Raw genomic sequence first — 12582 nt, 5'->3', positions numbered from 1 at the left:
CAAGCAAGATGATCAATGTCAAGTCAGCTCCCACTAAACGTGGACGTGTGCATCACGTCTCAGCTAAAGACGCTCATGATGATCCAGATGTCATTCTTGGTACACTCCTTATCAACTGTCATCCAGCATCGGTTCTGTTTGATACTGGAGCACCTCACTCCTTCATTTCTGAAAGCTATGCTAACTTGCACAACATGTCATTTTGTGATATGCCCTCTCCGCTAGTCATTCAAACTCCTGGATCCAAATGGCAAACTTCTAGTGTAAGCCATGGTAACGAAATCCTTGTTGACAGACTTGTATTCCTTGCCTCACTTGTAGCCGTCAAGTCTACAGATATTAACATCATCTTGGGTATGGACTGGATGAAAGCTCATTATGCCAAGATTGATTGGTACACAAGATATGTTCAGCTTACACACCCATCTGGCAAGATAGTCACTATCTCCACTAGAGTTGCAAAGCGTCAGCTCTATTCTCTTAATGCCAGCCCTCTTCCAGACCTTGAAGATATCCCGGTAGTCCGTGATTTTTCGGATGTCTTTCCAGAGGAACTACCAGGTGTTCCACCTGACAGAGATGTAGAGTTCGTCATAGATCTTATCCCAGGAACTGCTCCAATCTCTAGGAGACCTTACAAGATGGCACCTTTAGAATTAGCCGAGCTTAAGAAACAACTTGATGAGTCCTTGCAAAAGGGTTTCATCCGTCCTAGTTCTTCTCCCTGGGCTTGCCCCGTCCTCTTCGTCAAGAAGAAGGATGGTACGGACCGGATGGTTGTATATTATCGTCCCGTTAATTTGGTCACGATAAAGAATAAGTATCCGCTCCCCAGGATCAACGACCTGTATGATCAACTCGATGGATCCTCAGTCTTTTCCAAGATGGATTTGAGGTTAGGATACCACCAAATCAAGATCAGAAATGGGGATATTCCTAAGACGACCTTTGTCACTCGTTATGGCCAGTACGAGTACACCGTCATGTCCTTTGGCCTAACCAACGCCCCAGCTACATTCTCTCGCTTGATGAACTCGATCTTCATGGAGTACTTAGATAAGTTCGTCGTGGTTTACCTCAATGATATTCTTATTTACTCGAAGAACGAGGAAGAGCATGCCGAACATCTTAGACTTGTGTTAGAAAAACTCAGAGAGCACCGCCTTTATCCCAAGTTCTCCAAGTGTGAATTTTGGTTGCGAGAAGTGACCTACCTAGGCCACGTAATCTCTGGTAAGGGCATTGCTGTCAATCCCGAGAGAGTTAAGGCCGTTCTTGATTGGACTCCACCTGAAACCGTTAAAAAAGTTAGGAGTTTCCTTGGTCTAGCCAGCTATTGTCGCCACTTTGTTGAAAACTTCTCCAAAGTAGCCAAACCCCTCACGGAACTTCTCAAGAAAGATAAAAAGTTTGAGTGGTCCCCACAGTGTGAATACAGTTTTCAGGAACTGAAAAGACGCCTGACTTCTGCTCCCATACTTGTGCCACCGGATTTCGCAAAGGACTTTGTTATCTACTACGACGCCTCACGACAGGGACTAGGTTGCATTCTTATGCAGGATCATCATGTGATTGCCTATGCATCTCGACAGTTGCATCCACATGAGGATAATTATCCTACACATGATCTAGAGCTTGCAGCCGTAGTCTATGCACTCAAGACCTGGCGACATTACCTTCTTGGTAAACGTTGCGAGATCTACACCGATCACCAGAGTCTCAAGTATATCTTCACACAACCAGATTTGAACGTTAGGCAAAGACGTTGGTTGGAGTTAATCACAGATTATGATCTAGGGATTACCTACACCCCAGGCAAAGCCAACGTCATGGCTGATGCGTTAAGCCGTAAATCCTATTGCAACAATCTCATGTTGCAGCAAGGCCAACCACTTCTCCATGAGGAATTCTGTAAGCTTAATCTTCACATTGCTCCTCACGGATTCCTTTCTACCTTGGTGGCGAAACCTGATCTTGAAGATCGGATTGTCGCTGCTCAAAAGCAAGACACAGGAATTTCTCGGATCAAGAGAAACATTAAGAAGGGAGTTGGTGGATGTTTCTCTATGAATGATCGTGGTGTTGTTTTCTTTGAAAATCGCTTGGTGGTTCCCAAGAATCAATATCTGCGACAATTGATTCTTAAGGAGGCGCATGAATCTCCTCTCACGATTCATCCCGGTAGTACTAAGATGTATCAGGACCTACGCCAGAGGTTCTGGTGGACTAGGATGAAGAGAGAAATCACTCAGTTTATTGCTAACTGTGACGTTTGCCGTCGCGTTAAGGCAGAGCATCAAAGACCTGCTGGCACCCTTCAGCCTTTAGCTATTCCTGAGTGGAAATGGGATAAAGTTGGTATGGATTTCATCACCGGCTTTCCCAGGACCAAGAAAGGGAATAACGCTATCTTCGTAGTCGTTGATCGTCTTTCCAAAGTGGCTCACTTCCTTCCTGTTCGAGAGAGTATCACTGCTAGTCAGCTCGCTGACTTATACATTTCTCGAATAGTATCACTTCATGGTGTTCCACTAGAGATCAATTCAGACCGTGGCAGTCTTTTCACTTCTCATTTCTGGGAGAGTTTCCAAACTGCCATGGGAACCCATCTTTCCTTCAGTACCGCTTTCCACCCTCAGTCGAGTGGTCAGGTGGAAAGGGTCAATCAAATTCTCGAAGACATGCTTAGAGCTTGCGTTATCTCATTCGGTATGGATTGGGAGGAATGTCTTCCTTTCGCCGAGTTTGCTCATAACAATAGCTATCAATCCACCCTCAAGAAAGCTCCTTTTGAGATTCTCTATGGACGAAGATGTTGAACACCTTTGAACTGGTCAGAAACCGGTGAAAGACAATTCTTTGGACCGGTCATGATCCAGGAGGCAGAAGAGCAAGTTCGCATCATTCGTGAGAATTTGAAAACAGCCCAGTCTCATCAGAAGAGTCAGTATGATCGTCATCATAGGGATATGACCTATGAAATTGGCGACAAAGCTTATCTTCGGGTTACTCCCATGAAGGGTACCCATCGATTCGGTATCAAGGGCAAGTTGGCTCCTCGTTACATTGGTCCTTTTCGCATTCTCGCTAAACGAGGAGAGGTTGCCTACCAGTTGGAACTACCCCCACATCTTTCCAGAGTGCATGATGTCTTCCATGTCTCTCAACTCAGGCGTTGCTTCTCGGATCCCATCCGCGGAGTAGACCACGAAATGCTTGATCTCCAAGATAACCTCACATACCGAGAGTACCCGGTTCCCATTCTTGATCAAGCAGAGCGTGTCACTCGACGTCAGAACATCAAGTTTCTCAAGGTTCAGTGGTCTCATCATTCCGAGAGAGAAGCTACTTGGGAGCGAGAAGATCGTCTTCGACTGGAGTACCCCGCTTTCTTTCCATTGACCCCTGAATCTCGGGACGAGATTTTTTCAAGTGGGGGCGAGTTGTCACATCCCTAGTCTGGTATGACCTAGACTAGCTAGACATGTGTGCATCATGTTTAAATTTCATTTATTTTGAAATGAGGATTTGTGAACCCTCATAATCATTTCTGGAAATGACCCAAATAAAAAGTGCTCCAAAAAGGTCCAAGAAAAAGCTCATGTTGCTCTATGAAAATATTGGACAGAGATAAAAATCAAACCAATATTTTTAGGAGCTCATAAGTATTTATTTTGGGCATTTGGAATTAAAGCAGTAATTATTTGCTTTGGATATATATTGTTATATATATAAAATATTGTCCAAAAATTATGCCATTTATTAAGGAGCTCTGGAATAATATAACTAGCTTCTATAAAAATTGGCATAAGAAAATAAAATGGTTTATTATTTTTATTAAATCAAAACAAATGTCAGAAAATAGAAAAGAGTAACAAAAACAAAAAAAAACTTACCTGGCGCTTAGCCCCTGTGCTGGCCCAGCACTGTGCGGCCTGGCTGGCCCAGCTGGCCAGCCCAGCCCACCTGGGCCCCCTCCTCTGTCGTCTTCCTCCCCGACAAGAGGACGGGCGCATGCCCGACGCGCGCACCGCCACGCCGCGCCACCTCCTCCCTCCCTGCCTGCCTGTCCTCCCCCCTCGTCGCTCTGGATCACCCGCGTGACGCCACGCACGCCCCGCACCTCCCTCACTCTCTCTCGTTCCCCCTCCTCCTCTGGCTCCCTCTCCCTCTCTTCACCGAGCGCACCGAAGAGCGCCGCTGCTCGCCGCCGTGGCCACCAGCCACCCCTCGCCCTGCCGCTGCGCCCAGAAGCTCCGCCACATCGCCGGCTACCTCTCTGTCAAGCCACGCGCCTCGGGAGGCCCTGGAGAGTCGCCATCGCCGCCGTCTTCATCTCTGGCCGCCGGAGATCGACCTCGCCGCCACGCCGCCGTCCGGCCTCCCCCGAGCCCGCTGAAGACGCAACCGGAACCGCAGTGAGCTCCTGCCCCGTTCCCCTCTCTCCACTTAGCCGCCTGCACGCCGTAGCCCCTTTCCTCGCCGTGGCCGTAGCTCCTTGCCGCCGTCCATGTCGCCGCCGTCGCCCTGGCCACCGCAGCCCGCAACCTAGCGCGTCACCGTGCTCCTGGTGACGCCAGGAGGCCGTAGAGCCTCTCTGCTCACTCCCTCATGCCCTCCAGCACCTGCACGCACCCGGTCGAACTCCGACCGCCGCCCCGAGCTCCGCTCCGGCGAGCTCCAGCACCCCCACGGTGTCTCGCGTGTCCCATTGGATGCGCGCGAGCCTAGGCTCCTCGCAGATGGTCTCCGCGGCCCTTTTGGTCGCCGGAGACGCGATCCCGAGCCCCTCCGCCGCGTTCGGCCTCGCCGGCGGCTAAACGCCGGCGGGTTTCACCACTTTGACCTTTCCGGCCTGACAGGTGGACCCCGCCGTCAGGTGATTAGCCTAATCACCAACTAACCTAACCCCTGACGCTAACATGTGGGCCCCAGTGCCCCCTAATCTTTAATTAAACTAAACTAACCCCCCTGTTAAACCCGTGTCACTGACGTGTGGCCCCACACGTCAGGTTTGACCCGGTCAGCCACGGTTGACTCGCTGACATCATGCCTCTGTAATGCTGACGCAGTTATTCATTTTCTGGATTTAAATTAATCAGGAAATTCCAGAAAATGATTTAAACTTCAAAAATTCATAGAAATTCAACCGTAGCTCTGATTGAAATAATTTATATATGAAAATTTATCAGAAAAATGTAATCTATCCATCTGTACTAGTTTCATGCATGACAAACCAACCTAAACCTGCTGTATAGGTGAAAACATATAAATGGCATATATAAGAGCTTAATTTGGAGTTGCATTTGAACCCTTGATTCAAATGGACTTCAATCAATTTGAATACTAGTTGCATTAGCTCAAATAGCATCACATCTACATGCCATGTTCATGCATCATGTTGTTGCATATGATTGTGTTTTGATTGTCGACACTGTTCCTTCTCGATAGGTCCTGCTCCGGAGTCCGTTCCAGAGTACCTTTCTGAGGAGCAGTGCCCCCTTGTTGATCTACCAGGCAAGCAAACCCCCTTGTTCATTCCGATACAATCCTACTCTCTCGCTCCTGCTCTCAGTTATTGCATTAGGACAACAATGATTCATCTGCTACTTTGTGATGCAATAGTTGAACCCATTCCTCTGCATGACCTGTCATTGCCACAGTAAATAGTTGAAACCCACTAGCATGTGTAGGAGTTGATTGAGCCATGTTGTGTTCCTACCATGCTATGCCTGCTATTGCTTAGAGTGTGTCAGGTCTGATTCATTGGGAATGAATTGGAGTGCAGTGTTATATGTTCTGATGCTGAGAGTGAAGTGTGTGAACACGATTTGGTAAAGGTAGCGGTGAGAGGCCATGTAGGAGTACATGGTGGGTTGTCTCACTGGAACCGTCCTTAAGCACTGAGTTCTATGTATGTTGTCCAATGACTCGATACTACCACACATTGGGCTCCGGGCGCTCCAAGCCCTCTCGACTTATTAACCGACTTGATCTCTGTCCAGGAGTCGCAACTAGTTTCTGGTGTTTGTAGTTAGTGCTATTTTTCTACCGAGTGGCACCCGGCAGGGTGGGCTTGGGATAGACTAGGCACAGGTGGCACGGTGTACCAAGTGGCACCCGGATGGTGGTCTTGGGAACCCTGCTCACATCGTTTGGGGCCGTGAGCGACACCTCGACCGGATCTCCTTGCGGATGGAACCCGAATAGGCGATAAACCTGGACTAGAGTCTTGTGTGGTTAGTCAGGTCGTGGCCGACACCCTCGCCAGGCTTCCGCTTGAAGGTTGCCGAGATACATGACGTGTACATGGCGGTAAGTGGCGACAGCGTGTGTGAAGAAGTACACCCCTACAGGGTTAACATGATCTATTCGAATAGCCGGGTCCGCGGTTATGGACTTCTTGGATGCTTACATGGTACATAGACAACTTGAAGTGGATACTCTAAAATGCTCAAGACAAGTGTGAGTGCTATGGATGGCCTTCTCGTAGGGAGACGGGGATGAATCCATAGTACTGAATTGTGTGGTGATTAGTGGACTCGTGTGCGCCATATCACCTCAAGAGTTCTGGTAGTCGTAGAACAGGATAGCCACAGAGTCAAAGCTGGCTTGCTGCAACTAAACCCCACATTACCTTCTTGATACAAATGCATGTATGATAGGATCTAATGTAAGTCTTGCTGAGTACCTTTGTACTCATGTTGCTTTATTTATTATTTTGCAGCGGAGACTTCGGTCTTACTAGTGTTCTCGTGGACTTCGACGAGTAGCTTGTACCTCAGCTACGATCTTGATCGGATGTTGTAGATAGTCAGGCTCTTCAGCCTTTTTCATTTGTAGATGTCTATACCCAGACATGTAATGCTTCCGCTTGTTGCTTGTATGCTCTGTATGATGGGTCCTGTGACCCCTGTTTGCAATAAATGCTATGTTGGCTCTTCCGAGCCTTTATCTATATGAGTTGTTGAGTTATGCTGTGATGCCATGTTGTACAGCACATACTTGCATGTTATGCGTACGTGTAATGTGTATTGCTATGTGTGGGATCTGACTATCTAGTTGTTTATCCTTAGTAGCCTCTCTTACCGGGAACTATCTCCTAGTGCTTCCACTGATCCCTGGTAGCTTGCTACTGCTCCTGAACACTTAGGCTGGCCGGCATGTGTCCTTCTTCATTCCTGTGTCTGTCCCTTCGAGGAAATGTCACGCGGTGTCTACCGGAGTCCTGTTAGCCTGCTACAGCCCGGTTTACCGGAGTCCTGCTAGCCCAGTTGCTACAGCCCGGATTCACTCGCTGATGACCGACACGTTCGATGCTGGGTCATGTATGCCTGTCCCTGTAAGTTAGTGCCACTTTGGGTTCACGACTAGCCATGTCAGCCCGGGTTCTCTGTCATATGGATGCTAGCGACACTATCATATACGTGTGCTAAAAGGCACAAACGGTCCTGGCCATGGTAAGGCGACACCCGTGGGAATACCGTGCGTGAGGCCGCAAAGTGATATGAGGTGTTACATGTTAGATCGATGTGACTTAGGATCGGGGTCCTGACAGGACGTAGATCACGTCCACGAACGCAGCCAGGGAGTGGGAGCCACTATCTGTAGCGGCATGCGCGGTGACTGAGGGAGCAGCACCAGGCGACAAGGGGGAGGCCGACGCGCAAAAGAGAGCATCCACGGCAGGTGAACGGTCGTGCATGTGCATGTCACCTGAAGGCGGGCCACTTCCAGCCAATGAGGCGATCAACGCGCGGGGGGGGGGGGGTCCGTGGGGCCCGCTGAGGCAGCATTGTCGGCATGTGCGGGACCAGGAGAATCTGCAGCGAGAGCAGGGGTTGTGTCGGGCTCAGACACCGGGATTAGCGCGGTCGCCGGTTGGTCGAGTAGCGGATCCAAGGTCGCGACCGAATCGCGGGTGGGCCCGGGGGAAGATACGTCTCTAGGGGTGTCGGCAGCTACCCGTTGGGCAGGAAGCTCGAGCAGTGAGACAGGTGCATCGGCCATGGCAGGAACGGCATGCAGGGGTGGGGCCATTGGATCAGGGCATGCGGTTGGAGCGACAAGCATGGGCGGGGTCGCGAGATCAGCGCTGGGAGAAGGGCAGTGACCTCGGGGTGAGGGGGAGACCAGGTCGTCCACGCCATTCAAACCCGAGGCGGGCCCGGGCACTGGGGAGGCCAACCCAGGCTCGACAGCTGGCGGTAGAACAAGCGCAGCCTGCGAGTTGTGGTGGGCCAAAGGCGATGCCAGGACAGCGGTGCGCCCAATCGTAGGCGAGCGGAGACCCGCGTGAAGTCAGCCACGGCGCCGGGGTGGGCCCCAAGGATGCCAGCCCAGAACCGGCATGGCGGGGGCGTCACCGGCGGCCACATCCATCGCCTAGCAGATGAGTCGCGCTACTACGTGCCGAGGGGAACATGTGTTGCTGCAGCCAGCTTGGAGGGAGCGGTGGGGAGTCCAGCGCATGGCCGAGGTCATCAGACTCTAGCGTCGAAGGCGATGGCGGCGGCGGCGGCCGGCGGAAGTCGACGCATTCCATGATGTGAATGCGAACAGGGAACCGGGCAAGACCCAAGGCGAAGCGCTCCGCACGATCAGGGTCAGCATCAGGCAGGACTGCATCATCGTCAGGAAGGAGGAGCTCGGCGGTGCGCAGGATGGCGTCGGGGTTGAGCCTCCATGCGGTGAGCTTGTAGACGTACATGTCAGACATGTTTCGCGTCTCAGGGGGGAGGTTCTCCACCTTGCAGAAAGGCGAGAGAAGGGTCTCGGCGGAGGAGCGTAGCCATGTGTGGTCGGGGATGTCGTAGAGCTCGAGGGAGACGAGGAAGCGTGTGGAAACCAGCTCGGAACCGGCCGTGCGGCCCCAGGGGTGGAATATTAGGCAAAAACGGCGCGTGCGCGCGCGGCCGGCGAGAGCAACACGACGGCGCACAGCGGGGTCGGGGAACCTGACCAGGAAATCCTCTGGTGCGTGCCTATGGACCGAGAAGTCAGCCACGGTGAGCCCGAACTGGGAGTAGAGGAAGGCGGCAACCTCGTCACCAGACACGCCCGTGTGACAGCCGACCACGGTGACGAGGGCGTGCTCCATGGCGATGACCTCGGAGGACCGCGACAGGTAGCAGATGGCGGCCGCCGGGTGGCGCGCCGGGTGCCCGGAGAATGGGGTGGCCTGGGAGGAGCCAGAGGCCAAAGGCGACACCGAGCGCGAGGGAGCCAACGGCCCAGAAGACACGGGCGGCGTCAGAAAACTCGACGAGGAGCGGGTGGCGACCATGGTGCCGGCGAGGGAGGAGCCGGAGGGAGGTGCAGACGGCCAAGCCGACGGCCTGGAGGACACGGGTGTGCGCAGCCCCGACGAGGTGCGGGTGGTGGCCGCGGAGCCAACACCGGGGTCACCAGAAGGGGGCGGCACAACAGGGAGGGGGCGAGCCGGCTCGCTTGGGGAGACGCGGCGCCGCTGCCGGGGCGGGACAGACCCATCGGACGACGAGGGGGGCGACGAGAGGCGGGCGGTACAGTCCTTGGCCTTATGCCCGAAGAACTGGCAGCACGCGCAGCAGATGTCGCATCGACACTTGGAGCGCGGGTGCGCGGTGCTGAAGCAGTGGGGGCACCCCCCCTCCCGCGGAGCCGGGACGGGCGCGGGCGGGATGACTTGCCGGTGCCACGATGCAGGCGACGAGGAGGGGCACGTGGGCGCGGGCGCTTCTTGCCCCGGGCCACCAGCCAGCCGTCGCCAGGGGCGGGCGCACCATCCGTCCGGCAGATCTCGGACCAGAGCGTGCGGCGGGCGGCCGGCGGCGAGGGCGCAGGGTCCAGGTACGGGGATGAAGGGGAGCAGGCACTGGGAGAGGGGAGGCAGCCGGCGAGGGCGTGGGTGGGCCTGCCGGTAGGACATGGCCGAGTCCGCGGATCCGCCTGAGGACGGGCTCGACTCCAGCCAGCGAACCTCGCACGAGCGACCCATGGCGGGCGGCGGAGAGGAGGCTATGGAGGGTGGGCGGCGGGGCCGGAGTGGCCGTCGCCGGGGAGGGGTGGGCGCCGGGGCCGGAGTGGCCGCCGGCGAGCGTGGGAGGCTAGGAGCGTTAGAGTTCGGGTGAGATTACATCAAAAAGTCATAAAGGAGTGTTTGAAAGGAGCTTTTCAAAGAAAGACCTCGGTGAAGGTGCTTATATATTGAGCATCAAGATCTATAGAGATAGATCAAGATGCTTGATAAGTTCTTTCAATGAGTACATACCTTGACAAGTTTTTTGAAGCAGTTCAAAATGGAACAGTCAAAGAAGGAGTTCTTGCCTGTGTTGCAAAGTGTGAAGTTGAGTAAGACTCAAAACCCGGCCACAGCAGAAGATAGAGAGAGAATGAAAGTCATTCCCTATGCCTCAGCCATATGTTCTATAAAGTATGACATGCCGTGTACCATACCTATAGTATACCCTGCCCTGAGTTTGGCAAGGGAGTACAGTAGTGATCTAGGAGTAGATCACAGGACATTGGTCAAAATTATCCTTAGAGGACTAAGGAAATATTTATCGGTTATGGAGGTGATAAAGAGTTCATCATAAAGAGTTACGTCGATGCAAGCTTTGACACCAATCTAGATGACTCCGAGTCTCGATCTAGATACATATTGAAAGTGGGAGCATATAGCTAGAGTAGCTCCATGCAGAGCATTGTAGACATAGAAATTTGCAAAATACATACGGATCTGAATGTGGCAGACCAATTGACTAAACCTCTCTCACAAGAAAAACATGATCACACTTTAGTAAACCCTTTTGGGTGTTGGTCACATGGCGATGTGAACTATGGGTGTTAATCACATGACGATGTGAACTATCAGTGTTAAGTCACATGGTGATGTGAACTAGATTACTGAATCTAGTGAAAGTGGGAGACTAAAGGAAATATGCCCTAGAGGCAATAATAAAGTTGTTATTTTATATTTCCTTACATCATGATAAATATCTATTATTCATGCTAGAATTGTATTTACAGGAAACTTAGTACATGTGTGAATACATAGACAAAACAGAGTGTCCCTAGTATGCCTCTACTTGACTAGCTCGTTAATCAAAGATGGTTAAGTTTCCTAGCCATAGACATGTGTTGTCATTTGATGAACGGGATCACATCATTAGAGAATGATGTGATCGACAAGACCCATCCGTTAGCTTAGCATAATGATCGTTTAGTTTTATTGCTATTGCTTTCTTCATGACTTATACATGTTCCTCTGACTATGAGATTATGCAACTCCCGAATACCGGAGGAACACCTTGTGTGCTATCAAACGTCAAAACATAACTGGGTGATTATAAAGATGCTCTACAGGTGTCTCCAATGGTGTTTGTTGAGTTGGCATAGATCAAGATTAGGATTTGTCACTCCGAGTATGAGAGAGGTATCTCTGGGCCCTCTCGATAATGTACATCACTATAAGCCTTGCAAGCAATGTGACTAATGAGTTAGTTATGGGATGATGCATTACGGAACGAGTAAAGAGACTTGCTGGTAATGAGATTGAACTAGGTATGAGGATACCGACGGTCGAATCTCGGGCAGGTAACATACCGATGACAAAGGGAACAACGTATGTTGTTATGTGGTTTGACCGATAAAGTTCTTTGTAGAATATGTAGGAGCCAATATGAGCATCCAGGTTCCACTATTGGTTATTGACCGGAGATGTGTCTCTGTCATGTCTGCATAGTTCTCAAACCCGTAGGGTCCGCACGCTTAATGTTCGATGACGATTTGTATTATGAGTTATGTGATTTGATGACCGAAGTTTGTTTGGAGTCCGTGATGAGATCACGGAAATGACGAGGAGTCTCGAACTAGTCGAGAGCTAAAGATTCATATATAGGACGATGGTATTTGGACACCGAAAGTGTTCCGGGTGATACCGGGTCACCGGAAGTGGTTCCGGGCAACCCCCGGCTAAGATATGGGCTTAATAGGCCATGTAAGGGAACACACCAGCCACAAGGGGCTGGTGCGCCCCCTATAGGGCCAGCCACGTGGGGAGAAAGGGAAAGGAGAGGAGGAAAAGGAAAGTATGAAGTAGGACTCCTGCTTCCTTCCCCTCCCCCTCCCCCCTCTTTCCTTTTCCCCTTGTCCAAATATGGTAAGGGGGGCGAATTGGACTAGGGGCCCAAGTAGGATTCCTCCTACTTGGGCGCTCCCTAGGCTGCCTCCCTCCCTCTCCCTCCTGTATATATGTGGGGAGGGCACCCCTAGAACACACATCAATTGTTCCTAGCCATGTGCGGTGCCCCCCTCCACAGTTACATACCTCAGTCATATTGTCGTAGTGCTTAGGCGAAGCCCTGTGGCGGTAACTTCATCATCACCGTCGCGACGCCGTCGTGCTGACGGAACTCTCCCTCGGCCTCAACTGGATCAAGAGCTCGAGGGATGTCATCGAGCTGAACGTGTGCTGAACAAGGAGGTGTCGTACGTTCAGTGCTTGGATTGGTTGGATCATGAAGACGATCGACTACATCAACCGCGTTACTAAATGCTTCCGCTTTCGGTCTATGAGGGTACGTGGACACACTCTCCCCG

The sequence above is a fragment of the Triticum aestivum genome, chromosome 5B (assembly GCF_018294505.1).
Source record: "Triticum aestivum cultivar Chinese Spring chromosome 5B, IWGSC CS RefSeq v2.1, whole genome shotgun sequence".
Classification (NCBI taxonomy): domain Eukaryota; kingdom Viridiplantae; phylum Streptophyta; class Magnoliopsida; order Poales; family Poaceae; genus Triticum; species Triticum aestivum.
The sequence above is the reverse complement of the archived record's forward strand: the minus strand, read 5'-3'. Positions refer to the sequence as shown.